This window comes from Camelus ferus, chromosome 3 (assembly GCF_009834535.1).
Source record: "Camelus ferus isolate YT-003-E chromosome 3, BCGSAC_Cfer_1.0, whole genome shotgun sequence".
Taxonomy (NCBI): Eukaryota; Metazoa; Chordata; class Mammalia; order Artiodactyla; family Camelidae; genus Camelus; species Camelus ferus.
The window spans coordinates 7,162,159-7,189,276 of record NC_045698.1 but is presented as its reverse complement, the minus strand read 5'-3'; the positions used below and the strand labels follow the sequence as shown (position 1 = coordinate 7,189,276).

At 40.4% G+C, this 27,118-nt stretch overlaps 1 long non-coding RNA gene across 1 annotated transcript in view; it reads left to right on the top strand.

Moving 5' to 3' along the window:
- Positions 1 to 1,118: 1,118 nt before the first annotated feature.
- Positions 1,119 to 27,118, top strand: part of LOC116660442 — a 46,248-nt gene continuing 20,248 nt past the window's right edge. The window contains exons 1-2 of the long non-coding RNA XR_004315967.1: positions 1,119 to 1,626; positions 8,579 to 8,690. This is a non-coding gene — a long non-coding RNA (uncharacterized LOC116660442). The remainder of the gene's footprint in view (positions 1,627 to 8,578; positions 8,691 to 27,118) is intronic.

Sequence of the window (27,118 nt, the reverse complement as noted above, 5' to 3'; positions counted from 1 at the left end):
GGCAGGTAGGGTTATCAAGTAGAGGACTGTGTTATGGGCAAAATTCCCATGTTGAAATCCTAACCCCCAGTGTGATGGTATCAGGAGGTGGGGCCTTGGCTTTAGGGCATGAGGGTGGGGCCCTCATCAGTGAGATTAGCGCCCTGATGAAAGAGATTCCAGCGAGCTCCCTTGCCCCTTCCACCACGTGAGGACATGTGAGGAGAGGGCCATCTATGAACCAGGAAGCCCTTACCAGACACTAGAGCTGCTAGCGCCTTGATCTTGGACTCCCCAGCCTTCAGAATTGTGAGAAATAGGTACTTGGTGTATGAGCCCCCCAGGCCATGGTGTTCTGCTCCGCTGACCGAGACAAGCTAGTAACTTAGGAGGGCTGCACCCTGCACTACCCAGACCTATCCGGGCTCTCGCCAGCACTTCCTTAGCCCTGGTGAGGAGAGGAAGTTAAAGGGGAGCCTAGAGGATTCTCCCATGTGCTGGCTGGCAAGTGCAGGGAACCATCCCACTGACCTGATGGTTGGGGCTGAAGAGGCTCCAGAAGTTCCCCTGGGCCTTTGGAGGGTGCGGTTGGCACCAACCTCCCGTAGGGAGGGGTCTCCTCGCCAGGTACCCCCCACCCTTTGCTCACAAAGAGGACACTTTTGGCATGACTTGTCCCTAAACTAACATGGGTGATGTAAAAACCTAGAACTGGAGAAAGGAACAGAAGAAACCGCATTGATAAGCAGAATGAATTCTAGATGGCAAAGGCTCTTGAAAGCATACCCTGAGAGTCACAGTTCAAGAGGTAGTGATGTTTACCCTGGATGAGAGAACGTTTGGAGGAAACAAAACAGAACTTTCAAATGTTGAAGGGTTGCCGAGCAGCAGCAGAAAGGAAAGTGATGACATGGCTGTGTGCCAGGGCTTCTGTGCGCTGGGGTCGTGTTCTCATTCTCAGGGGCGTGGCACCTGGCTTCGCTTATTTTTCTTTTTTAACAACGGGAGTCATCATGAACTTGCTCAGTTAATGGCATAAACTGACACTGGAGCACGAGGTTTTTACTACACTCAGTTGCTTCCCTGCAGTTCAGCCTGTTCTGTGGCTCTGGGGCGTGAGCGCGGGTCACGGGGTGGCTGTTAGAGAGACGTGGAGTTGACACTCAGGATGAAGGGACAGTCCTAATAAAGTCGTTTAAAGTCAGAGTGTGTTGCCTCTGGACACGGTGAGTCCCTTGTCACTGGAGACATTGGACCGAAGCTGGACGGCCACTTGGTGGGGCTGTTGCAGAAGGGATCCTTCCACAAGCAGGCTGGGTCCTAAAAGGACCTAAAATGACGATGAGTTTTCCAATCCCAGCAGGGCTGCTGCCTCCTCTCGGCTGATCCCCGGCTGATCCCCGTGGGTCTGTGAGGCATCAGAACAGCCTTCAGCAGTGAGGGCGTGTCACACAGCGAGCTCTGCATCCCCAAACACGGGAGGCTGTGATTCGCGGAACAAAGTAGCTAAGGAGAATTGGGGAGCTGATGAAATCAGAAAAGCAGTATGAGGACTTCAGCTGAGAAATGTGAATCATTGGAGAGGGAGGATGGAGTCTGTGAAACCCCAGAGGGCTCAGCTGCAGGGAGCACAGCTGTGTTCACCAGGTACTGATTAAACCAGGGGACCTTGAAGCGTCTGGTGGAAATAGGTCCCTAGTGATGCCTCCTCCCCTTCTGACACCACCTCACTCATCACTTTGTCAAGGGAGCAGCCTTATGAGGACCAGAAGCCCCCTGATCCTTCTCCGGTTTGTTGGATCACGGATGGGCATCTGAAGCAACTGGCAAATAGACCTGAGCTGAGCTATGTGATTCTATGTTGAGAATTTTAATTGGGGAACAGAAGGATTGGGGACAGTTAAGTGGGAGTTCAGGTCAGGAAGCTGAGGCCAGAGAAACTTGGAGGGCTGTGAGAGACCAGAGAGTGACAGGTTTCTCTCTGGGTCAAGGGCTCAGTGCTGGGAGCAGGCCACGGTACTAGAGGGTAAGACCCTGCCAGGCGCCTGCCCCCACCCACTGGGTGGCTAGAGCAGAGCTGTCACTGTCCCTGGAACATCTTAGCTGCCTCCTCATCGGATTCTGTTGAGAATCCCGTTTCTTGAAGATCTCCACTTAGGAACTAGGTTATTTTGTGATGAATGAAAAGACTTGTTATGGCAGGTATTAAATACGAGGACCTCATTTTTCCCAAAGATGGCACAGGCCATATACTTAAATATAAAAACGAATATTGATATAAAGACATCTCCATCTAAATAACACAGTACAATTGTTTAGCTAATGTTGATAATATTTTGTTAATAGACTTTCAGTCTTTTTTCTAACATCAAATTACATTAGTAAACTTTTGTGTCTAAAATGAATAAGTGGGGGGAGGGTATAGCTCAAGTGGCAGAGTGCATGCTTAGCATACACGAGGTCCCAGGTTCAGTCCCCAGTACCTCCTCCAAAAGATAAATAAGTAAACCTAATTACCTCCCCCCCAAATTTTTTTAAATTAAAAAAATAAAAATAAATCAGTAAATAACACAAAGTTTCTCACTCAGATAGAAAACTTCAGTCATCTGGAATCCTCTTAGGCAGAACTGCCCCCATTCGGAGTGAAGTGTTCCTGTAATAACAACGCATTATGGTTATATTGGAATTGGCACACTTGTGACCCAGTGGACGGATGCAAATTGAACATGAACAAAAAAGCACATAAATTTTATAGATGAGGGGAATTAGATGTCTTGCTTTTCTGAATTTAATATTGTGTGAACGTTATCCGAGAAGGATTGATAAAACAGTAGCTCGTCAATCCCTAGGTTTATTTCAAGGATACAGAGGAGGAATCAAGTTAGTTTTCTTCTCTGGGTATCATAGGATGAAAAATTGGGCAGCCGAATGTTTTTTTCTAAGAACGAATCCAGATGTCAGAATAATTTCACAAAATTCCATCTATAGCCCAAACCTGGTGGAGACGTTCGCGTGGTGAGGTCTTACAGGGTTTGCTCTAAATATAGCTTTGTGGTGGTGTTTGTGGGGAACGTAACAGCTGAAGAAGGGACAGTGTGTCACAAGACATTAGGCTGAATGCCAGGTACTCAATAGCTAGTAGTCAGCACGGTTGTAAGGCAAGTGAAGCTGCTACTGACTCAGTGATCTTCCCTTTCCGCTGCTCCTGCACCTGCCTTGTTCGAGTTCTCACCCTTTACCGTTTGATCTCAAAGCCCTTTTATTCACTCTTCTTGTTCATTCATCTCTGCTCATCTTTAAGTATAATATTTTTAAAGGCATTTGCATCTTATTAAGGAGTGTGTTAATATGAATTTGAATGGACTGAAAGAGATGAATTTGTACTGGAGAAGTGTCAGATTCCTTGTCTCCACCTGCCCTCACCCCAGTCCAAACTGCCCAGCTGGTGTGTCCACGCCAGCTCAGGAAGGCAAACTGCAGTCACCGGGAGTTTCTCTTGACCTGAACAGGTCAATTATGAATGGAAATCCAAAGACCAGAAACTATGACAGTAAGATGCTGCTCTATTGACTGTCTACTGTGTCATGGACCTTTTATATATGTTATTTTAAATTCTCATATTAGCTCTGCGGCATGGATATGATATTTTTTAGTGGGGTAAGCAGAGGCACTTAAAGAGTAATTTGTTTGCTAAGATCTGCACACTAATAAGCAAGCAAGGGAGCTGGTGCTCAGGCACAGGCCTGCCTGATGCTGAAACTGTGCAACTTTCCCCACTGCACTTGCTGGCTGGACGTGGGGAAGGCTCCGCTGCTCCGGAATCCATCCTGTCTACCCAGATGGCTCAGGTGTCAGCACCATCTGAGTAACTCTGAAGCGTGGGTTCCGTGTCTTTCTGAATCACAATAACTTTTTCCGTAGGCACAGGGTGGTCCTTGAGTAATAATACCTTCTAAGCAGAGCTGAATTATCTCCTGCCTGCCCCACCTACAGGTAGGCTGGTGCAGACATACCACCTATGTTTATGAATAAACAGCTTGTGAAAGTACACATTTGCCCTGGGCCACCATCACAGAAGACTGCAGACTGAGTGGCTGGAACAACAGACATTTATTTCGAGGTTGGACGTCCAAGATCAAGGTGCTGGCAGGGCGGGTGTCTCCTGAGGCCTCCCTCCTTGACTTGCAGTTGGATGTGTTCCCCCTGTGTCCTCACGTGGCCTTTCCTCTGTGCACGTGTGTCCTTGGTGTCTCTTCTTCTTCTTATAAGGACTCAGTCTTGTTGGATTAGGGCCCCACCCTAACAGCCTCATTTTAACTGAGTCACCTCTTCAGAGGCCCTGTCTCTGAGGTCCTGGAAGTTAGGACTTCAACATGTGAATTTGGGGAGGATGCAATTCAGTCCATAAGAACATCTTACCAAATTAATTACAGCATCATTTTTGTAAGTAAATAACTGGGCCCAGCCTAAACATGCATGAGTTAAGTCATTTTTGGTATATTTGTACGGAGCAGCTGTGAAACAGACTGCGGCAGAGTGACAGGTACCAATGCATGTGTGATTTCCAGACAGAGGTTCCAGCGCTATAACACGCGTTCTGCAATGGTGAACATTAAATGTAACCTGCCTGATGGAAAAGTAGGGTTAATGGGAGACCATTCAAAGCAGATGCAACTTTGAAATAGAGCATTAACAGAATCACTGGTACCTGGGGAGATTACCTGGACTGTCCAGACAGGCAGCTCAGTGGTGCTGGAGGCTGCCCCAGGGGATAATAATTTATAAAAATGGCGTGGGAATGCTGGTTTGGGGGAACGTCACAGCCTCAATGAGCCCTGGAGGGCTGATACCTGCCCAGGACTGTGCGAGGTGAGGGTGCCCCCTCAGGCGGTTTCTTAAAATACACAGAGAGCCACATCCCTTCCAGCTGAAGCTACCAATTCTATTATCATTCAAAGCTTAGCTTCCTCCCCTTGCAGGAAAAATCACATATGAACCAATGAGACTTCCAGGTTATTCTTTCCTCTGACCAATGGTATGCGAGCTAATTGGTGTTATAGCAGCAGGTGTTGTGACGGGGCCGTTGTCAGGTGCAAAGAGCAAGGGGCGGATGGTGATGTTTACTTCTGTTTATGTCGGCAAGGGGCAGACACGTGCTCACCACGCATTCTCTCTCTCTCTCATGTACACACACACTCACACACACGCTCACACACGTACCCTACCCAAAATAATCTATGAATGCATACCTGAAGTAATCTATGAATACACAAGAAACAGCTAATAGCTTTTGGATCTTGGGAGGGTGGCATTTGGGACTTAAGGTGAGAAGAGGACACCTTTCATTGCATAGTCTAGAATTTTTTTTTGCATTTTTTTACCCTTCATAATGACTTTGCAATGAGAAGTTTAACGTTTAAAAGTTCACATGCACTGATAGAAGATTAACTTTGACTCACATGAAATGCCCCTTTTTAAAGCACATTCAGGAGAGAGAACTACTCAGCGATGATCTGTGTGCTGGGCTGTCGCGACCGTGCACGCTGGTAAATGAGAGTGGGAGATCCGAGCGCTGGGTGTTTCAGCAGTCAGAGCTGAGCCCTGGTGAAGTTGGAGAGCTGAAATTCAGTGATCTGTATTGGATAAATATTGTTTGTGATTTTTTTTTTCACCTTCAAGTCTTTCCCTCTTTTCCCCAATATATATCTTTATCATAAAATGAAAGAGAGAAACACATGATTTGTGAGGTTTAACTTGACAGCTTAAAGAGCCCCAAAGTCTGAGGCTGGAATACGGGAGGTGGTGGGGGGGGGTGAGGTGGTGGATTCAGTGGGTTGGGGGATAGGAGGGCAGCTCTGGGCAGAGCATCCCTCCCTGGGTGAGACCTTGCTCTCCACCCTCCTTGCTGGCCTCTGAGGATCAGGGCCAGCCCCCGTCCCTCGCCTTCTCCCTCATTATCCTTTCTTGCCTTCTTTGGGAGATTGCCGCTAATTTTTAGAACTGGTTATGCCCAACACCAAATTTTGACAGCGAGTTAAAAGCCAAGATGCTTTCTCTTGCTTTTGTACTTTCTAAAAAAGGACACATCGGGTAGACTAGCAAGTGATGTACATGAAGCAGTGCTGATGGAGCTGTTCGGTTATTGATCCTAAATAACCATCAATCCTGCCTGAAACATTCCTTTGTGTCTAGGGAGCCCCTGGGCGAATGCTTCTGGGGACTGGCAGTTCACTCCCCGCCCTGCAGGCAGCGTGCCTACCTTGGGCACCCCTGTGAGAAATGCCTTCTGTAAACCCAGCTCACACCTGCTCCCTAGTGCTTCTCACCTACTGGTCTAATTTTACCCCCTGAGAACCCCCTGAACAAATCTAATGCTCCCTCCATGGCCTGGAACTTCAGAGATTTGAGGGGCTATCCCCTGTCCCCAGTGAAACTTCTGTTCTCGAAGTTCTTCATATAAACGAACATCCTGAGGCTAACTTCTCCTCTTAACAGAAGCTAGATCTTGTATAATCTTTCTAAAGTGTGGCTCCTGGACCTGGACACACCCCAGGTATGGCCCCACCAGCACAGAGTAGGATGGACCCCTCCCTCATCTTCAGGTTAGGACTGACATATGACACTCTCTCACGTGGAATTTTTAGTTAAGCTTGTAAGTCATCTGTTCCATATTATAATCTTAAATAAACCACTTGTGTGAATTTTTTTTGACCTAAGTAGGTTTTAGGTTTTTGAAACAAATAAAGAAACTTAAATATATTCCTTTTGAAATTTATCGTGTTTAATTTACCCCACTGCCAGGGGTTTTGAAAGGACTGCTGGATCCTAATCTCATCATCCAATCACTTGGTTGTCCCTGTGGACTTGATGCCACCCACAGCTGTAACAACCATGCTGTTAGTGTTCTCATCCACGTCGTTTGAAGGAACCAGCCACAAGCTTTGAATCAGGTGGAGCCCTGAGACTTCCCCACCTGTTATTTTGGGGGGAGGTACTTAGGTAATTAGGTGCTGGGGGTTGAGCCCAGGACGTTGTGCCTGCTGAGCAAGCACTCTGTCAACTGAGCCGTTCCCTTCCCCTGAGATCTTCCCACTGTAACCCATGTCTTTGCTCTTCCGGCCACACTCTTGGAGGCTGTTGGTCACTGAGTTTATTTTTTTATTTTTTATTTTCTTCTTCCCTTCCTTCTTTTCTCCCTTCCTTCCTTTCTCCCTTCCTTCCTTCCCCTCTCCCTCCTTCCCTCCCTTCCTCCCTTCCTTTCTTTATTTTTTATTGAAGTGTGGTTGATTTACAATGTTGTGTTAGTTTCAGATGTACAGCAAAGTGATTCAATTATACATATACATACATATAGATTTTCTTTTCATATTCTTTTCCGTTATATGTTATTACAAGATATTGAAACTAATTCCCTGTGCTATGCAGAAGATCCTTGTTGTTTATCTATTTTACATACAGTACTGTGTGTCTGTTAATCCCCAGTGCCTAATTTATCCCTCTCTGCCCTTTCCCCTTTGGTAACTGTAGTTTGTTTTCTGTGTCTGTGAGTCTGTTTTTGGTTTGTAAATAGAATTTGTATCATTTTTTTTAAGATTCCACACATAAGTGATACCATATGGTATTTGTCTTTCTTTGTCTGACTTACTTCACTCAGTGTGGTAGTGTCTAGGTCCATCCATGTTGCTGCGGATGCCATTATTTCATTCTTTTTTTATCCACTATAGGTTATTACAAGATACTGAATATAGTTCCCTGTGCTATACAGTAGGACCTTGTTGTTTATCTATTTTATATATAGTAATGTATATCTGTTAATCCCAAACTCCTAATTTACTCCTCCTCTCTTTCTCCTTTGGTAACCATGAGTTTGTTTTCTATGTCTATGCGTCTCTTTCTGTTTTGTGAATAAGTTCATTTGCATCACTTAAAAAATTCCACATATAGGTAATATTTGTCTTTCTCTGTCTGACTTATTTCACTTAGTATGATCATCTCTAGGTCCATTTCATGTTGCTGCAAATGGCACTATTTCATTCTTTTTTATGGCTGAGTAATATTCCATTGTATAAATATACCACAACTTTTTTAGCCAGTCATCTATCGATGGACATTTAGGTTGCTCCCATGTCTTGGCTATTGTAAGTAGTGCTGCTATGGACATTGGGGTTGTTCACTGAGTTTATACTCTGTCTACTCAGTGACACTCTCTTACAGCTTGTGTTTCTCTGTCTTGACTATAGGGACACATAGATGAGCATGTAGCCAGATTGTCACCTCCATGTGGCCTTTGTCACTGTATCCCAGCTTGGAGGACAGGGCCTGCGTGTCTTGGGAAGTCCTTAAGTATTTGTTGAATAAATGGGTGAAGGAAGGGTGTCGGGGGAGAGTTGGTCACATGTCTTACCTGAGTGCAGCTACACTACATTTTCCCTTTATTCCACACCCTGTGATGTTGGCTTTCTAGTTAAAAAAGAAAACTGTCCACCCTACCACGATTCATTCCTAGCCATCCATACTATCTCCTGTAGTCTCTGTTTATTTTTTTGACTCATTATTTATTACTTGCTTTCTCACATTTTTCTTTTCCTTTTAAAAACAGGTTTATTGAGGTCTAATTGAAATACAACCCCCAAGACCCTGGGCATATTTAATGTACAGTTTGATGAGTCTGGACACATCCACACACCTGTGAGACAACCACCGCCGTCTAGGTAATAAACATATCCATTACCTCCAAAGTTTCCTCCTGCTCTTTTGTTTTTTTCATTGCTATTGCTGTTTTGCTGGAAAGAGAACTTAATGTAAGGTCTCCCCTCTTAACAAACTGTGAAGTGTACAACCCTGAATTGTTCTCTAGTAGATCTCTAGAAGTTACTCTTCCCACACGACTGAAACTTTGCACCCACTGAACACAGCTCCCCATCCCCCTCCGCCCAGCCCTTGGCAGCCCCCGTTTCACTCTCTGCTTCTGTGGGTTTGACTGTTTTCGATTCCTCATGGCAGTGGAATCACGCAGTACGTGTGCCTCTGTGACCGGTTTACCTCACTCAGCGCAGTGTCCCCAGGTGCATCCCTGCTGTCACGTATGGCGGGAGTCTGTTCCATTTTGTGGGCGTGCAGAAACCTTCTGGGCCCGACTCTCTCCTGAGGTCCAGTTCTTGCTCACCCGCAGTTTCCAGAACTGCCCTTCCTCCTCTCTCCAGGACCAATATTTGCCACCACTCATAGCTCTCTGGCACCTCTCCTGTTCTACATGACGTCTGCAACATCCCCAGTAATCATTGCTGTCTCATTTACACAACGGCTCAACCTTCTGGACAGCATTTTATTCCGATGTGGATTCATTAAGAGCAGTTAACTGTCTCCTTGTAGATTCAAAAAGCCCAAAGTTGAATACACTTTTGCTATCCGTTCTGTTTTTTAAAATGACTATGAGATGCTCACAATGCTGGTTCCTTCCAGAGTAAATGAGTCTAAATTTGAAATTTCTAACGCAAAAGTTTTTCTTAGCATAATCACTGAGATACCATTTTTCTCTACTAACAGTTTTTCATTTATAATATTTTGATTAAAATCTAAGTATTTTGGGGGTGATGCGTTCTAAAAATGGACCAATGGATTTCATATTTACCATGTGTTTCTGCTTTTATTTACAATCTACAAATCATTTTCTATTTAATAGTTTTTTCCGTCCATCAGTTCAGCTGAGCTGACTTCTCCCCCCTCTGACATTCACCTTCATATTATTTTCCATCCTGTCTCTCTTGCATCTTGGGTCCTGGCATGTCCTGTGCGTTCTTTCTGTCCTTGATGGGGTCTCAGGTCTTTTCCTTGTACATTTTAATTTTTTCCAAATATAATTTTCAATTGGAAAATTCATGCCCTAATGAAGCCTCTTGTCATTTTGTCTTATTCACGTTTAACTAGGCTTCATCTTGGTTTTTTTTTTTTTTATGTTTTAGTTTGTAGCCTATCTGCTGATGCAGCATCACTTTTGTTTCCAGTAAATGAAAGGAAAACATTCCCATCCACTTAGTAGTTAGGCAAAAGGAAGAAAACAAGCTTGAGTGCTCAGCAATTCTCTGAGATGAGATAAGTTTGTGATGGCTTTACATTTTACTGTGTCTCACAATTTGATTCTCAGGTTGATGTTTTGAATCTTCAGTAGTTTGGTGATTATTTGTGAAGATTTTTACCTGATGCTTTTTAAGCCCTGAATTTTGATCCGATATAAAGAGTTTCCATTAAAAAAAGGTTCTGGGTTTTTTCAGGCGTAAAGAGTTTCTTTGCTACAGAGCATAGCGGGTCACGCTCAGACTGACGCAAACAGCGAATGTTTCATATTGTCCGCGTGACTATTGGTCAAATCCTACAAGCTGCTAGGAAACATGAAAATTGTTCAGACTGATTAGGATGAATTCTGTCCCAGAAGGAAATGAACTATTGCTGGAATTAAAACAAGAAAGAGGATCTTACTGCTCAATCTGTACATGGAGGGAAATGATGATGAAGGACAATGATTGGCTATTTAGTTTATTCCCCCGCAGCAGGAGAAAGTTTCAAAGGTTCAAAGTGGGCTTAATGTGTTTTTCTTTTGGTTTTCAACCCTTTGCTCAGAAAAACCAATATTCTGGCTTAAGGAAATAGAAATATCTTCCAAATGTAGGCCGATAATGATACCATATGTAAGTACCACGTAGAATGTTTTAACCGAATGCTTTAAAGTGTTAATGGTAAAGTATGAAAGCTATATGCTGTAAGAAAAATTGAGGTATAATTTACATACAGAAAAATAAATCCCTTTTTAGTTTACAAGGCTGTGAGTTTGGACAAGTGCATGCAGTCACTTAACTACCACACCGTCCAGATACGGAATAATCCCGTTAGCCACAAAATTCCCTTGTGCCCCTTTGTGGTCAGACCTTCCCCAGCTCCTACTCCCTGGCAGCTACTGACCTGTCTCTCTCTTGTCCCTAGATTTTCCAGAATATCATATAGATGGAGCATACAGAATGTTAACCTTTGAGTCTGGTTTTTCACTTAGCGTAATACATTTGAGATTCATCCGTGTTGTGTGTTTATTACTTTTCATTGTTGAGTGGGAGTCCATTGTATGGATATTCCTGACTGTGTTTCACCAGTAGAAAAACATTTGAATTTTCACCAGTAGAAAAACATTTGGATTTTTTTTTCCAGTTCTTGATGGTTATGAATGAAGTCACTGTAAACATTTGCAAAGTGTTTTTTTGTTTGTTTTTGTGAACACAAGTGTTTGCTGAAGTTGGGTACACACCTAGAAATAGAATTGCTGGGTGTATGTTAATGTTATAAGAAGCTGGTTATCAGCATACCCACCAGCAGGGTATGAGAGTTCCCGTTGCTGGACATCCTCGTCAGCACTTGGTTTTCTGAGTTTTCTCCCCTCATTCTAATAGGTTTGTACTGACTTCTTTTTTAAGGCATCATTTTGCGTTTTCCTAATGATGTAATGGGGAACATCTTTTCATAATTTTATTTGCTACCCATAGCAAATCACTTCTTTAGTGCCTGTTTTTAAAATTTTGTTAGCAGGGAAGGTAATTAGGTTTATTTATTTTTAATGGAGGTACTGGGGTTTGGAACCCAGGACCTCATGCATGTTAGGCATGCACTCTACCACTGAACTATACACTCTCCCATCTTTTGGCTGTTTTTAAAATTGGGTTGTTTGTTTACTTATTATTGAATTTTGATAGTTCTTTATATATTTAGTTTACAAATATATATCAGACATGTTTTGCCAATATTTTCTTCCAGTGTGTGGCTTTCTTTTTCCTTCATTAGCAGTATATTTTGCAAAGCTGAAGTTTTTAATTTTGATGAAGTCCAGCTTAATCAGTCTTTTACAAGTTGTACTTTCATGTCATGTCTAAGAAATCTTTGCCAAAGTCACCAAGATATTCTCCTATGTTTACTTTTAAATGTGTTATAGTTTTAGGTTTTACATTAAGGCCTATGATCCATTTTGGGTTAAATTTTATGGGGATGGGTATGGATTAAGTTTTATTTCTTTGCATATGGTCATCCAATTATTCATGCAGCATTTGTTGAAAAACCTGTTCTTTCTCTTTTGAATTGCCATCACATTTGTATTGAAAATCAATAGACAAAATGTATGTGAGTCTACTTCTGGATGATATATTTTGTTCCACATATCTATGTGTCTATCTTTTTTCAGTTCCTTACAGTCTCAAGTACTACAGCTTGATGTAAGTCTTAGCTTTGTTCTTTGTAAAAATTATTTTGGCTTTTGCAGTTCTTTTGCTTTTCCATGTATATTTTAGAATAAGCTCACCAATTTCTACAAAAATGAAGAGGTTTACATTAAGTCTATAGATTAATTAGCTTAGCAATACTGAGTCTTCCAATCCATGAACACAGTATATCTCACATATAACTCAAGTATTTACATTTTTTATCAGTATTTTGTAGCTTTCAGTATACAGATCTTACACATATTTTGTTGGATTTGTACCTAAGTATTTCATTTTGGGGGTCCTATTGTAAATAGTACTTTAAAAAACAGTACTTTTAAAAATCAATTTCCAATTTTTTTTTGCTGGTGTCTAGAAGTACAACTGATTTCTATGTATTGACCATGAACTTGCTAAACCCACTTATTAGCCCTTGTAGCTCCTTTTAAGATTCTTCGGGATTTTTAATGTGCAGAATCTTGTTGGTTGCATTTCATTTTTCACTTTCTCTTAAATACATGAAATGGACATATTAAAAATATGAAATGGAGATATTAATTTCTGATATCTACCTCCTTTTTATGGATTAGTGAGAGAATTCTGAAAAGCAAGCTTCCCATAAGAAAGATGTCATAACCATTATAATTGTAATGTATTTTAATTAAGAACTCTATTAAGATAACAGTTAATATATTTGATAATTATAATTCAAATCCAATATGGTCAGTGTCCTCTAAGATCTATTGCATATCCACAGTATCAGTGCCAGAATGATGTTAAACATAATGGAAATTTTATCCTCCAGTGTTTTAAACCTTCAGGAGCCTCTCTAGTTTTTAACATTACCATTTTATAAAGAATAATGGATTGATCTTTAGATTTGTGGGCCAATTTACATCAGCTGAGGTTATGAGATAATTGTCATAATTCTATAATTATCTTTTAAGAGTGATTTTTGTCTTAATGAGATTAGATTATGGTTAATTTCCTTGGCCTAGTTGCCATTTCTTTTCCAAAAATAAAAACACACATGCACGTACTGTTTTGAAAGGGACAATGGTGAAATTTTTGATGAATCAATGAGTAGTAAATGCAAAGTGGAAAAACTGGAGAATAAACCTCAGTGGTTGGAAATACTAGCCTTAACTTTGTGCTTTATTAAACTTCACTGATAAATTTTTTTTGTAAAATGGTAAACATGTTGAGGAAAGGGAGAAAGTGGAGCATTATCAGTGAATGAATGTGATTTACCTCCTACTGAAAAATAATCGTTGCAGAATATTTAATGACAATTATCCCAACAAAAGAAAGAGTGGGTGATTTTTGGTCATTTTATTAGCTATTATCCAATAGAAATATAGCTTTGATGTGATGTATTTTTACCTCTATGCTATGTAACATATAAAATTAATGACAAAATTATTTGTGTATTTAAGGAAAATAGATGCAACTTAAAGAAAAATATTATGATTTTTAGTGTTTTCATTTTTGTCTTAATTTCAGTAACTTTAATATAGTTTTTGAACATAATCAGATTTTCACATACCTTAGTGTTTTATCTGATGCTTTTTTTTTTTTTTTTAAAGGAACTAGTACTTTACTGTTAGGACAGATTTTTAAAAAAGTATACAATTCAGGGGGTTCTAGTATAGTCACAGAGTTGTGCAATCATTGCCACTATCTAAAGTCAGAACGTTTCCTATATCCCAGAAATAAACCCAATACCCACTAGCAGTAACCCCCTCTTCTACTTCCCCAGCCCTTGGAAACCATTAATCTATTCTGGAAACTTCATCTAAATGGACTCATACAGTATGTGGCCCTTTGTGCCTGGCTTCTTTCACTTAGCGTGTTTTCAGTGTTCATCTATGCTGTGTTATGGCTAAATAATATTCCACTGCATGGATATGCCAAATTTTATTATCCACTCATCAGTTGATGGACATCTAGACTGTTTCTGCTTTCTGGCTGTTATGAATAATACTGTTATAAACATTTGTGTAGAAGTTTTTTGAGGAACTGCCAAACTGTGTTCCAAAGTGGTTGCACTATTTTCCATTCGCACCAATGATGTTTGAGGGTTCCAGTTTCTCTGCATCCTCGCCAACACTTGTTATTGTCTATCTTTTTTTTAAAATAGCCATTCTAATGAGTATGAAGTGGTATCTCATGGTGGCTTTGATCTGCATTTCTTTAATGATGAATGATGTTGAGTTTCTTGTCATGTGTGTATTGGCCACATATATATTCTTTGGATAAGTGTCCATTCAGATCATTTGCCCACTTAATGCATTAGGTGAGTTGTAAGAGTTCTTTAATTGTTCTGGATACTAGACTTTTATCAGATATATGATTTATAAACATTTCCTCCCATTCTGTGGGTTATCTTTTCACTTTCTTGATAGTATCCTTTGAAGCCCAAATGATTTTAGCTTTGAAGAAGTCAAATTTATCTTTCATTGTCTTGTGTTTTTGGTGTCATATCTTAGAAACCACTGTCTAATTCATAGTCATGAATATTTACATTTATGGTTTCTTGTAGGAGTTTCATAGTTTTAGTTCTTACATTTGGGTCTTTGATTCCTTTGAAATAAATTTTTGTATATGGTGTGAGGTATATTTGCAACTTCATTCTGTTGTATACAGATACCCAGTTGTCCCAGCATCATTTGTTGAAAAGTCTTACTCTTTCCCTATTAAATTGTCATGGCACCTTTGTCAAACTCTATTGACCATACCATAAGTGGTTTAATTTCTGGACTCTCAATTCTATTTCATTGATCTATAAGTCTGTTTTTATGCCAGTACCACATAGTCTTTTTTGCTTTTAATTTATTTTTGTTTTTTTTTTTCAGTACCACACATTCTCGATTGCTGTAGCTTTGTAGTAAGTTCTGAAATGGAGAAGTATGAGTCTTCCAACTTTCTTCTTTTTCAAGACTGTCTTGGCAATTTCAGAGTCTTTTGCATTTCCACATGAATTTTAGGATCAGCTTGTCAATTTCTGTTAAAAAATAGTCATCTGGGGTTTTGATAAATATTTCACCAAATCTGAAGACCAGTTTGTGGAATATTGCCATCTTAACAATATTAAGTTATTCTTCATGAAAATGAGATATCATTCTATGTATTTAGATCTTTAATTTCTTTTAACTATGTTTTATAGTTTCCCATGTTACAAATCTTGCACTTCTTTTGTTAAGACTATATCTAAATATTTCATTCTTTTCTATGCTATTGTAAGTGATATTGTTTGCTTAATTTCCTTTCCAGATTGTTTATTGTTAGTGTATAGAAGTGCAGTTGATCCTTGTGTATTGATCTTGTATCTTGCAACCTTTCTGAACTCGTCTATTAGCTCCAATAGTGTATTTGTGAATCCCTTAGGTTTCTCTATGCACTATATCATATCATCTAATTTGGGTATTTCAATTTCTTTCTCTTGTCTAAGTGCCCTCCAGTACAGAAATGGTGAGAGTGAGCATCCTTGTCTTGTTCCTTAGGGGGAAAACTTTCAGTCTTTCAGCATTAAGTATGGTGTTATCTGTGGGCTTTTTTCATAGCTACCCTTTGTCAGAATGAGAAAGTTTCCTTCTATTCCTAGTTTATTGAGTGTTATGATGAAAGGTGTTAGGGTTTGTCAAATGCTTTTTCTGTATCTGTTCAGATGATCATGTGGTGTTTGTTTTTAATTCTATTAGTATGTTGTATTACTTTGATTGATTTTCATGTATTGAATCAACCTTGCTTTCCTGGGATAAATCTCATTTGGTTATGGTGAATGATTTTTTTCAAATATATATTTCTGGATTCAGTTTGCTCGTATTTTGTTGATGATTTTTGTGCCTATAGTCATAAGGAATGGCTTGGGGTTTTCTTTTCTAGTGAAGTCTTTATTTGGTTTCGGTATCAGGGTAATACTAAACTCATAGAATGAGTTGGGAAAAGTTCCCTCCTCTCTCTCTCTCTTTTTTTGTAAACTTTGTGAAGGAGTGATGTTAATCCTTCTTTAAACGTTTGGTAGAATTCATCAGTGAAGCCATATGGTTACCTGATGCTTTTGAAGAAAGCAAAATCTGTGTTTATTTTTACATGTATAGTATATTTAGTTTTACATATGTTAAGGACCAACGTATTAATAGTTTGTGTCATAGTTAGGTTATCACCTTAATAGTTTGCTTATTTAAATCTCTTTAGAAATAACTCATCTCCTCAAAAGAATTGTTAAAAAATCAGATCCACCATTACTTGATTAGTTGCAAATTTTACATCTTGGTCAGACCAGGGAGTTACGTTGGATAGACATAATTTTCTTTTAACTGATTAAAACCGTTAATTGAACATTCATTCAGTGGACATTTATTGCACACGTATTACGTGTTAGATTTAGAAGAAAGACTTTGACATGAGGATAATGTTCTAATTTGCTGCTGCTCATAATCAGCTGTAAAAGTGGAAGTTTCTGATCACCCAAAATAATTGTTTATTTGATAACGATCTTTTTTAAACTATGATTTTAATTTGCTCAACTCTTAATCCTGTTATTGGGCATTTAATTATTTATTCCTGTTTGAAAACCTGGCCACTGATTTCCACTTGATAGCCTCCTTGTTTGCCAAGATCTAATAAAAAACTACTTAAAATTTCTGTTCTTTCCAAGACTGTTACATATGATATTTTGTTCTTTCAGAAATTAATTATGAAATTATGATTCAACAAGGGTGAGTTGACCTCAGGACTTTAACTAAGAGACACTTGTTTTTAAGAGAATGCTTACCACCATGAATCAAGGAAGAGGAACATGAAAACAAGATCCTAAGAAAACTTGCTAATTTGATAGTTTCTTGTAGTTCACCTTATCATTGTCTCTCCTTTAAACAAAGCCAGCTACAAGAAAATATTCTTAGGTGAATAAAACATGTCCTTTCATGTTCTTAAAAAAATCAACTGAGGTTTAAAAAGTTTAATTTTAATTACCCCCAGTTCAGAGAATTTCAAAGCATTCCTCAGTCTGAAGGATATTCTCAGAGGTGGAAAAAAAAAAAAAAGGAAATTGTGTTACAGCAAAGCAAATGAAAGTCTCAAAGTGAAAAATCTGTAGTGAGATGAATCGTCAATCACTCTTCAAGGTCTAATTCTTCCTATTGAATTTTCTTCTTTTGGCCCGGTGACACATTCAGTGAAGGATCATGATTTTATATAATTAATTCCATGACTATAAGTACTGAAAAAAGAGAGGTTATTAAAACTCGGGAGACTTCTGAGTCCTAGTAAAACCATTAAGAAGGAACTAATGTGATAATAAAATGAAAAGCAATTCAAAACTTATCAGCCTAATAAAGAATATTACCAAATATCATATCATAATAAAAATCTTTGAAAATGAAACAAAGGAAAAAAAGCCCCACCAGCTCAGATTAACAATCTGTTATGATGGGTTTGGCCAGCATTAAACCAGCCATGGTACCTTGAAGAGGGTATTTAATTACCAAGTGATTTGCAACCATATTCACAGGAGAGTCATAAATACATATGAACAGTATACTGCACATTTTTTCAGTTTTCGTATATGTACTAATTATTGTTTCTAAGAACAGTAGATCTTCAGCTTTTTAAACTTACATAGTTATCAAAGGAATAAAGCCAACTACAAAATAAGAATCAATAGAATGTGGTAATCCAATCATAAATGACAGTCAAATGTACTCACCCATATTCAAGAAATCAAAGTAATAATTAGTTCATTTGTGTCCTTATTATTAATGTTATTATTTTTTAGATTTTTCATATAAATGATGTCATATGGCATTTTTCTTTCTCCTTCCGGCCCAGGACTTGTAAGCATCTTGACATCAACACCATACATGCAAAGTCTAGCCACAAATATTGTCTCTCCTCTGGTACTCACCTGCCTTTTCTGTGATCCAGTTAGAAGCAATTCTTTCCTCTGCAAGGCAGTGAGTTACCCATACAATGCATTGAAATAACACCATTCTGCCAAGAAGCACAGAATATTTCCTCTCTGTGAAGGGAGCTGGACATCAAGAAATGCTTTGTTGCAGTTGGCAATACATAAGGTCTGCCGCCCTCCATCTTTACAGTCCTGAAGGGAAGAGAGCATCGTGTCCAGCCTGGCCTCTAACTCCTTTCCCCTGAGGGGACCTGTGTGCATTCCAACTTGTTTCCACATGGGAGCACACAGCGATTCCATTTCACATGCACCAGAAAGCAGAAGATGAGCCACTGAGCAAATTCAGTGAATCAGAATCACAGAAACGTCAGGTGCTCTTTCCTACTCCGAGTGCCCGCTCTCACCATAACATCCCTCATCCATTCCTCTTCACACTCTTCCATTCCTGTTTTGCTTCCCTCTCCCTCATCTCCTTTCTTCAAGGCTCTCCTCCTCCCAGTGCCCATAAGTTACTTCTGGGTGCTGTCGACGGAAGAGAAATGCACAACCTAGAAGTTGAGAGTTATGTTTTATTCAGGGACCTTACTGAGAATGATAGCCCGGGAGACAGGCTCTCAGATCACTGTGGAACTGCTCCAAAGAGGTGAGGGGAGAGCCAGAATTTGTAGGAGATTTTGCTGAAAAGCAAAAAACAAAAAACAAAAAAACCACATAGTTGAACATCAAAATATTACTACTAATCACAGAAAACCCAGACATCTCAAGTTAATGATTTTAGTGCTTTACTATATATGGGATGATACAAGAGTCTGGGCTCACTGAAATCACTCCTTTGCTATGCATCTTAGCTGTCTAGGGCCAGGGTCCTTTTTTTTTTTCTCCATCCTGAGTTCCCCCAGGGCTCACCACTGGGATGGCAGCAGGGGCTGCTGGTTTGATGGCTGACAGACATTCTTTGTTTACTGAAATGGCAGGTGACATTCTTTGTCCACAGCACCCAACAAAGTCTTATGAATCTCACTGTTTTTGACTCCCCTCTCACAAAAACCGTGCTTATGAGGTTTCCCAGGATAATCTCCAGTAATTATAAAATTGGAATGGACTTTGAGAAAATTTAATCGAACTCCCTCAGGTTGGAAAAGCAGTGACTGAGAAAGTAATGTGCCCCAGGTCATGTAGGAGGCGGCTGGGCTGGCATGGGAACGCGGGTCCTTGGACCTTGCTCGATGCCTGATTAGTTAATTCACACCAGGCTGGTTAATAGCCAATGGTGGCAAGTTGTCAAGTCTCTAAAATGTTTTTCAGAATTGTATAGAGCCATTGGATGAATCAGTATGGTACATCTTCTTGAGCATCAATTCAGCTAGAGCTGATTTTGGAAAAAAAAATTGTACTGTGTTGATTAAGCTATTGTGTCTCAGCTCCCCCCACCTTTCCATGTTCAGGGTGGCAGTGTTGGGCTGAGACTCGGTGCTGCTTTGCAGCGGCTCCTTTTAAGGTTCTGCCAAAAAGGGGGCGCTAGAGGGTATCTGTGGGCTGGAGGAGGAAGAAGGGACCTCCTTCTTCCTGTTTGCTTCCTGTTAGGGACCACGCAGGGACTGACTGCCTGGTGACAGTTCCTTAGCTTGCAGCATCAGGTGTTCCAGTGGCAACGGTAGCTCTCGGTTTGCGGGTTTTCCCGCACACACAGAACCCGTCTCTTTGGTCCCTTAGAAACACCCCCACTGCTGTTCATGTCTCTGTGGCAGTGACCCGGATCCCCTTGGAGACTCTTCCTCTCTGCTTCTGGGTTTAATGATCCCAGCCTCTTCCTTTGTTCCTCAGCCCTGGGGTGTTAGTTGCTTTCTGCATTACAACCTCTGTGAACCTCAGTGCCCCCTATTTGCATTTTTTAGGTCACCAATGCTTGGTTATCAATGTTTTATGTTAAATTCTCAGTTAAAATAATGGGTGTGGTTTCTGTTTTCTGACCGTACTCTGACTGATACAAGTACTTTAATCAGTATTAACTATTATATTAAAATAATCATGAATATGTATGGGATAGACCACAAAATTAATTTACATTTAAAAGACAAAACAGGAACTGCTTCAGAGGAATTTGACACCTCTTAAGAAATGCCTCCTGCCTTCCCTTCCAAACACCTCCATTATCTTCTGTTGGGGTACCTTAGTGTGGAAGTTTAAGAAGCATGGGTTTGGGTTTAATGAGTTACTGCTGAGGGTGTAATAACACTGGAGTAGGGACTTCCAGAGACAATGCCTTCATTTAAAAAGATGGAGACGGCAGTATGGTTGGGAGGATAACTTTTGGCAGCTCTCCACAAACTTTACGTGTGAGCAAGTCAGAGATTAAAAGTGTGTGACTTTAAATGACACTATTCAAGTAATGATCAGAAAATGGCATTGGGTCTGTATCAGCAGCACTGTTTTCCTGAACTCTATAAAATTCTAACAGAAAGTTTCAGCCTGAGCTGAGTTGCCCACTCCATATGGACTGGGTAGTTCATGCATGAATCAGAGCTCTAACCAGCCCCTGGAGATGGCATAAGTTACAACTTGTGATTCGAGCTAGAGCTAAACCAGCAGCTGTGGTTTGTTCTGTTCACTGATCAGTGAAGCTTCTGTTTCACATTGGAACACCCGTGCATATGCTTGGCAGGCTGATGGAGTCTTGTTTGCAACTCCCAGAGAAGACATAACCACGGAGCATCACCCTTCTTGGGCAGGCTCCCAATGTTCTTCTTGAAGTAAACAATGCAAGAGAACAGCAAGAGAGGAAACTCATTCTTGAGAGCATATCAAACATTAATTCATGCATGATGCAGTTTAGTATCAGGAGATAAGTCAGTCTTGCATTTCTAAAGTTGTAAACACAGTGGTAACAGTATAAACAGGTACACAGCCTCTTGTCCTCCAAATAGAAAACCAGGGCATGGAAGTTATACTGTGGTCAAAAGCAAAGAACCCTCCAGTAACAGCTGGCTAAGACATGTGCAATAGGTTGGAATCAGTGAAGCTGCACATGTGAGTTTGAGTCAGACCCATGGAGGTTATGGGATGTAGGAGTACTTTCTTCTACTGTTAAATGAGTGAAATTGCAGTAATATGAATGACAAGATAATCTTTATGAGAAGGGAACTCCTGAAAGAGTGACCTGAGCCTAGAAGAGGACCCACCCTATCTTTTTGCCTGATTGATGGTCAGCAGTAGAGAGCAGAGAGAATCTGTGATAGGAGAATTACCTGTAAGAAAACATCTTCTTTCCATTCTAGCTGGCAGAAGCTTCCTTAAGTCATGGAAACACAGAATAGGAAATTCCAGCACACTGGAGCTGGTTCCATGGCAGAGATACTCTTACCTAATTACAGGTAACTTTTTGGATTCCATAGCTCATATCCTCAAAAATAACCAAGACTAATAGAGTTAATTCACTTGAGAAACAAAAACTTAAACACAACACAGAAATAATTCACTTACTGGGTTGTATTTTTAGAAATGAAAGCCATTTCTCCCCCAAAATGTATTTCAGTGTAGCCTAGTTCCATGAGGTGCTCCTGAGAAGTTCTGCAGTGAAGAAACCTGTTTAGCTCATGAAAATATGCTCAACATCACTAATTATCAGAGAAATGCAAATCAAAACTACGATGAGGTATCACCTCACACCAGTCAGAATGACCATCATTAAAAAGTCCACCAACAGTAAATGCTGAGGAAGGTGTGGAGAAAAGGGAACCCTCCTACACTGTTGGTGGGAATGTAAATTGGTGCAGCCACTACGGAAAACAGTATGGAGTTTCCTTAAAAAACTAAAAATAGACTTACCATATGATCCACCAATCCCACTCCTGGGCATATTTCTGGAAGAGATGAAAACTAATTTGAAAAGATACACACATGTAATGTTCATAGCAGCACTATTTACAATAGCCAAGACAAGAAAGCAACCTAAATGTTCATCAACGGATGATTGGATAAAGAAGATGCGGTATACACACACACACACACACACACACACACACACTTACACAACGGAATATTACTCACCCATAAAAAAGAATGAAATAATGCCATTTGCAGCAACATGGATGGACCTAGAGATGATCATACTAAGTGAAGTAACAATATAACTTGTCTTGTTTTTTCATAAGCCTCTATAACAAGAAAAGCCACATTCAGGACCAGTTTAGTCACTGAGTACCACCGCCTGCATGGACTGAATTGTGTCCACTGAAATCAAATGTTGGAGCCTTAATCCCCCAGGAGGCTACACCTGGAGGCTGGACCTTTAGAGAGGAGGTTAAGGCTAAACAGGATTATAAAGGTGAGGTGCTAATCCAACAGGATGGGTCTCCAGGGAAACTGTCTCTGCTGACCCCTTGATCTTGGCCTCCCAGCCTTCAGAACTGTGTGAAAGCAACTTCGGCTGTTTAAGCCTCTCCATCTGTGGTATTTTGTTACACCAGCCTGAGGAGACTAACACACCTCTGGATGAAGAGGCTAACATGCATACTGGAGCAGTGACTGACTGGGGTTTTTAAGTTGCATTTCTTGGGGAGGGAATAAGTGACTTTTGTTTAAAGGAAGAAAACTGAGCTGACTGGCCACTAGAGAGGCGGACTGCAGCCTTATGGTTAGGAGTCTTTAGAGCTGTTAAGATAGATTGTATTTCCATGGCCTCCCAAAGATCACATGGTCACGTGGCTCCTTTGGCCAATGAAACATGAGCAGAAGTGACAGGTGTTTTGTCCGTTAGGAGCTCATGCAGGATTTGCCATCTCGCCTTCCCTCTGCCACAGCATGTGACATTCCAGATGGTAGAGTGTCTGTCAACCTGTGTCCCTGAGTGCAGGTGACATGGAGCAGCGTCCCAGCCAATCTACAATAGTCACAAGCAGGGTGAGAGATAACATTTACAGCCATTGAGATTTTTGGGACCGTTTATTATCGTGACACAACCTGGTCTATCTCGATTGATCTAACCAATAATAAGGGTATGGAAAATTTCCAAAATTCTCATAGAAAGTTTGATTGTGAATATGATTAATTCAGTGTACTGGAGTTTGTCCTTCATGAGATGAAGTAGAGCATGTATCGGAAGATGTGGATCAATCACTGAGCTGTCCTTTGTACTCAAAGCCAATGCTATTGAATCATTGTGGGAAGACCTTGTTTTAAGTTAATTTGTCAGTAGTGGTAATGGAGTCTCAAAACCATTCACTCTCCTCCACTCCGCTGCCTCTAGTAAGGTGAGGGTTATACGTAATCATCCACCAGAGCCATCCTTGGCCTCAGACCCACAATGTCAGTTCTGTTCACTTTGTGCTGCAACAGATGGGCATGAACAGTTGAGAGCACCGAGGCAGAGTCATCAGTGCATCTTCAGGTCATGCTAGTTTCAACGTGAGCCACACATCAGGAGCAAGGAGTGGCCACCCACAGACTGCACGTTTGTAAGATCAAGGTATGGCGACCTGAGGAACACGTGTTGTGTACCTTCGTGAATAATGAGACTGGCAAGGAAGTTTTACCATGTGCAGTTTCAGTAACTCATTGATAAAATTCTAAGAATGTGGTCTGGTACACTGTTATAATAGGGAGTTAAGATGCTTAAAACATTCGATGGAATAGAATGCATGCTTGTCTGTTGTATAGTTGCATCTTTGTTCTTTAACAAGGTCTCAGAAAGCAGAATATATCAAGGCTGTGTGTGTGTGTGTGTGTGTGTGTGTGTGTGTGTGTGTATGTGAGAGAGACAGAGAGAGAGAGAAATCATGAAGAGGAAACTCTAGGGAAAGACTGCATATGAGAGAGAAGGTGGAGTTTCAGTGTTAAATCAAAGCAGTGTCCCTTTCTTCAGAAACTGTCTTCTGCCACATTTGCTTAGGAAGTCATTTTGTGCAGTGTGGCCCTGCTTTCCCTGCCACAACTGATTGCCCAAGGTGGGTCTTGACCCAAACCGGGCTCTTCTCTGGGCTTTTTTTTTTTTTAAACATTTTTTTATTGAGTTATAGTCATTTTACAATGTTGTGTCAAATTCCAGTGTAGAGCACAATTTTTCAGTTGTACATGAAAATATGTATATTCATTGTCACATTTTTTTTTCACTGTGAGCTACCACAGGGTCTTGTATATATTTCCCTGTGCTATACTGTGTAATCTTGTTTATCTATTCTGCATATGCCTGTCAGTATCTACAAATTTTGAACTCCCAGTCTATCCCTTCCTACCCCCAACCTTGGCAACCACAAGTTTGTATTCTAAGTCTATGAGTCTGTTTCTGTTTTGTATTTATGTTCTTCTTCTTCTTCTTTTTTTTTTTTTTAGATTCCACATATGAGCAATCTCATATGGTATTTTTCTTTCTCTTTCTGGCTTACTTCACTTAGAATGACATTCTCCAGGGACATCCATGTTGCTGCAAATGGCATTATGTTGTCATTTTTTATGGCTGAATACTATTCCATTGTATAAATATACCACAACTTCTTTATCCAGTCATCTGTTGATGGACATTTAGACTGTTTCCATATCTTGGCTATTGTAAATAGTGCCACTATGAACATTGGGGTGCAGGTATCTTTTTGAAGTAGGGTTCCTTCTGGATATATGCCCTTCCCTGGGCTTTTTGACTAAGGACCCAGAGTCTCTCTAGTGGCAGAAGTTGTAAGAGACAAAGCTTGGAGTTGCTGACAGGGTGGTCTTGCCCCTCTGGAAAGTCTGTGGTGAGAGAGGGAAGAGTAAAGCAGAGTGTGGAGGGGACAGGCTGCAGACAAAGACCCACAGGGCTCGAGGGCCTGGCTTCACGTGGTCCTGTCCTTGACTAGCACAAGACAATCCAGCATCCTTGTGTATTAGTTCCTCGTGGCTGCTGTAACAAAGTACCACAAACTAGGGGGCTGAAAACTGTGGAAATTTATTCTCTCAAAGTTCTGGAGGCCAGAAGACCAAGGTCAAGGTGTTGGCACGATTGGTTCCTTTTGAGGGCTCTGAGGGAGGGAATCCGTCCAGACCCCTCTGCTTGCTTCTGGTGATGGTTGGCAGTTCCTGGCATGCCTGCTGTGGGGCTGCATCACCCCGTCTCTGCCTCTGTTGTTGCATGCATGCTCTCACGTTGTCTCTGTGTGTGTCAGTCTCTGTCTCTTCTCCCTGTTTCATAAGGACATCAGTCATTTTGGACAAGGGCCACCCTAATGACCTCGTCTTAACTTGACCACATCTGCCAAAACCCCATTTTCAAACAAGGTCACATTTACGGGTACTACGGTGAAGACTTGGACACATCTTTTTTTGGTGGGGGACATAATTCAACCCATAACACCTTGTAATACGTCTTTTCCCTAAGCTTCCCGGAAGTGATCACTGTCTCTTGCAATTTCACTTGGATATGCAGGGGGGCCCACCTGAGGCAGAACTCGAGGGCCTGAAGGCAGAGTGAGTAGGAGGGAAGGAATGCTGAAGTGAGTTAAAGAAGGACTGATTCGTGTTGGGAGGGGATATTTGATTAGGATCTGAATTTGTAGAATGACTCAAAGGAGAGGTGTGTGAGGCTGCATATATTATATTATTGTCTCAGCAGAGGAGGTCAGACAGGATTAGAGCTGTTGGGAATCTTGTCTTTGGAAGAGAGAGAAACCCGGTTCAAAACTGCTTAAGTGAAAAAAAAAAGAGAAGTGGAATTAGTAACACATGTAACTGGGAAGACAGGAGATAATCTATATAAAGCAGAGTAGAACATAACCATTGCTCTTTTATGTGGAAATAGCAGAAAGAACCAGGAAATATCTTGTTACTTTGTTTAGAAATTAATAATAGCAATAAGAATATTTTAAAAAATGAGCACCCAACTATATTTGAATCTACGGGTGAATGGCTAACTTTTAAACTAAATAATTACTTAAATTATACATAATGTTACAGGAGTCTAAAAGAAAGAAGAAAGCTTTTTACTGAAATAGTTAGAAAAGGTTTCATGGAAGAGTTAAAATATCAACTATATTTGTCTGATGAATCACAGAAGATGTTTATCACAGGTCTGGGGTTGTAAATAAGTGATTGAAGGCTGGAATTTTTTTAGGGCTCATGATTTGAACTCCAGTTTCCATAGTGCTATTGGAATTCAGATAATCACCATTCAATGGGAGGGCATCCATTCAGACTTTTGATTTCTAGACAAAGATGAGAATGGTGAAAAAACTTAAAGAATGTGGATTTTATTCCTAGGTAGTCAAGGTACCTCGTTTTGTTTATTCTTCTTTGATGAGAGGTAAGATATGAGAACAATCAAACCAGTCTCTTAAATTCCTCAACCAAAAGACAGTAGGCACTTCAGCTCAGTCAGATAAAGTACATAGATTTGAAATTTAATTACTAATCCTATATTAGAATAAGACAAGGGAGCATTTAAGTCCCTTGGTTTAGTTTCTACCTCATTTTTGGGGGATAAGGAGAAAGCGTTAGAAAGTGTGAATGGATGCAGAAAATTAATCTCCTAAAAGGCAAATGGACATTATTCCAGAATAACAGGAAAGTCAAGTCCCCAGTTTGTTTTAAATTTCAGGGTAAAACCAAAAAACAGAGAAGGGAAGAAGGCACACTGTCCTGTTTGTTGATGCCTCACTAGCATTTCATGATGATTATGTCACCTGATTAACTAATTAATAGTTCCTTTTTTGAAATACATGCACATGATAGAACATTCTAGAGTAAAAAGGTAGTTGGGGTAATGTAGCTCTCCCTCCCACTCCTGATTCTTCAATGTTTCCTCAAAGGTACCCTTGGTCACTGGTTTCTTATGTATACACCTGGCAATCTACTTTGTATCTATTACACAAATGGTAGCATACACTGTAAACTAATTTGAATTTTTTTTATATTGAAGATCAGTCCAAAAGGATCCATGAAGCACTGTGCTTTTTAAATTTTTTTGTTTTTTACAGGAAATGGCACTCGATCATATAGATGTATCATGATATTTTTAATTATCCACCGTTGA